This window comes from Opisthorchis viverrini (genome assembly GCF_000715545.1).
Source record: "Opisthorchis viverrini unplaced genomic scaffold opera_v5_10, whole genome shotgun sequence".
Classification (NCBI taxonomy): Eukaryota; Metazoa; Platyhelminthes; class Trematoda; order Opisthorchiida; family Opisthorchiidae; genus Opisthorchis; species Opisthorchis viverrini.
The window spans coordinates 302,804-305,985 of NW_008751666.1; positions in this window are offsets into that span (position 1 = coordinate 302,804).

Consider the following 3,182-nt stretch of genomic DNA (forward strand, 5'->3'; position numbering starts at 1 on the left):
CAGAAACGTCTGGCTACGCGTACCGTACACAGATCCGAAATGACCGCGTCGTCACGGATTGATAACCAACTGTGTTTCTGAAACACATGTGAAGACTGTGTGGGTTACGAAAGAAGCTACAGAAGGCTTGGTTACTGTCGGTGTGGTTTGCTTTCCAGGATTGGGCTCGCATGACCCGCACCTGTGCACAGTTAGAGACGGTGCAAAATATGGCTGCTAATCACTGATACTAGAGTTCTTGTTGCAACTTTCCGCCGTAATTAAATGAAGGATTAGCTGGAGATGAACATAACTAATGATTGGCCCTTCTCAATGCATTTTCACTCTCTCCCTTATCATGTCTTTCAAAAAGTTAACTATAACGGTTAAGCTGAAGTAGAAACTGGTTATTAATTTAGAGTGGGTACACATGTTTTCGCCGCATGTTTGACCACACACAAATACCTCTCAACTATTATTTGCACATGAATGAAGCACACAGGCATATCACTGCACTTCACCTGTATGCAATTGTTATAAATTGAGCTCAATACCCTACAGACAATGCGGTATAAAGACATTAGGCAGGCTTCTTTGATTCAGCCAGATCGTGATTAGTGATGATACCAGCAAGAAAACTGATTAACTCTCAATCAGCCTTACTCCCACAGTACTTATCTTTGCAATTTTGCATGGATAAGGAAATAATAGTTTGCGAAATTACCCTGTTTTAGGGAAAGTGTATCTACAAAAATGCCTTCTAACGCAATTTGCGACACGAAGGACGCCGATTTATGCATCCCACTAAAGAGTTAATAAATTTCTGCATTTTTTCACATTCAGAGAAGCCCTGTTGGCTGTTGTGCATTGACTGGACAAAAGTTGGCGTCAGGCTGCATAGTTTAATGATGTCGAACTGTCTGTTTCTTTAGAGAATTTCGATAAATTCCCATAATGAGAAAGCAAACCAGCTTCGAATTGGAATGTCTTCAGGATCCTTCGGTTATAGTGACGTTAGTAACCGCTGTCAGAACGCTTCTACTTGGTATTCTAAAGGATGGAAACAATCCCATGGGCGAAAGCCCGGGGTAGGTAAGATATCATTTTTAATCCTCAAGTACTGGATCTTTCTTGTTTGTTTGCCCGTCGGACCGTCCCTCAAAATCAGCGCGCCTTTTTCTGATAAAGGTGCAGTGGTGATCGGAAAGCAAGCTGGTATTCTCAAACTAATGTTAAAGTGTTTTTTTTCCTAAAGGATTGCTATCGACATCCTTGAATATACTGACAGACGTATCAAACTATCAAACATATATCACCTTTCCTCCACAAACAAGGTAATCAAAGTCAGGTGCACACTGTTTGAAAATCTCTGAAGCAAACTGTTCTTGCTTAGTGCATCACATCAGACCAGTCGGTAACCCAGGCCCTTATAGTGCTGCAAGGGACCTGAGAAACCGTGCCAAATATGCGCCTGTCACCTAACGACCCACATTAACAAGGCATCCAAACGCTCATTTCAACCAAACCCTTGTTTACTTGACAGAGTTACCTATGCAATCCTCATGTGTGCATCAAAGGTGCAAAATCCCCAAATAATTACAATCAGTAATGAAAAATACTTAGCTACAAGACATATTGAGAGTTGCGAATGGCTAAAATGCTCAACGTGGAAGACGAAAAACTAGTGCGCACCATATATCTGGAGCGTTTCACCTAGAGCAAGTTGTTGAAAGCGGTAACAGCCACACAAACTTTTCTGCACCAAATCAACTTATCTTACCTGACAACCAAAATGTACCCTCAGCTGGGCCAATATGTTAAGCAGTCTTATCAATAGTGTGTGAGCCAAACGCCCCGTAGTACAAGAAGTCCATTTACTTGCTCACTGTATTGGCCTTCCAGGCGATCTTTTGGAGTCCACAAAGGCCCACAAAGGTGTTGAAGGCCTCTGTGCAAGGATCCACTGTGAGACGAAATCCAGGAGTTTAGATGTATGCAAAAGTAGTCTATGTATCCAGAAAGCTAACAGAGGCTCTTTTTATTGATGAAAGGTCGCAGGACCTTACATACTCGTTGGACAATCTATCGAACTTGCAATCCGATTTTGGCAAATGTTGAAGCTCACACTGGTGAGAAACCGTGAACCGTATGTGGTGCAAAGATTCCCAATTATCATGATGGGTTGAGACGAAACGCCTGAAACCTGGAAACAGGGGCATCATATGACGCCAAACGTTAAGAATAAATTACAGGAAAAGTTATTGAAAACGTAAAACGGCTAGAGAAATGTAAATTATCCGAACAGGACAAAGTGTCAATTGAGGTACTTTTGTATACCTGAAACATTCCGTATGTATAAATCAATTTTTTCAAACCTCCTTGACAGTAAACAATGTTAAATAAAAGTACTTCCGCATTCTAAATGTTAATACGGATTACGCTGTAAAAATCTGTGCAATGTGCACTCATTTAGAATGGTTTAGTAACAAAGAATAGCACCTGTACCCGTTCAGTCGTCAGAAAGTATGTTTAGCACATCTTCTGTGTGGCCTGGTATGCAAGCGCAAAATCTGAACGAAGGAATCTCCAAGAAATAGATCAACCAATAAAACGCTAAAGCTGGCAATGGGTTATCTGCAGCGGGATATTCTGCCTAAAACTTCAGGTCAAATTTCGCCGCGCATACCAATGTGTGCGTGCATGAAATCGTTTGAAGAGTTGAAACTGTAAGTTTCACCGATATGCAAACCCTTTTAGTTTGTAACTTGTAAAGTAGAAGTAATGAGCGAACTTACCCAAGCATTTCTGGTATTGATCACTCGACGGTTCGACCAGTTTCATTAGCATGCCTACTGTAATCAGAATTAAGAAACAAAGAATTATATACCCGTCAATAATATATGAACACTCCGTTTGCAGATAAAAAATAAGACACCTACTCAAGACACATGTCAACCATGGATTATGAATTCGTACCATTTTACCTGAGCACAGCAACGTGCTCCTCGTGAATTTATATTTTCCACCTGACAACATCTCGATGATAATTTTTCGTTTCCACTGACCAATGGTACCGCCGATAATGATAATTCAGAGCACACGTCGAAATTCCCGTAAACCAGTGCATTGACCTAGATAACCTAGGTGTACTAATGAGATTTACAGTTTTGGAAGGGAATCAAAATATTCGGCCATTTGCATAC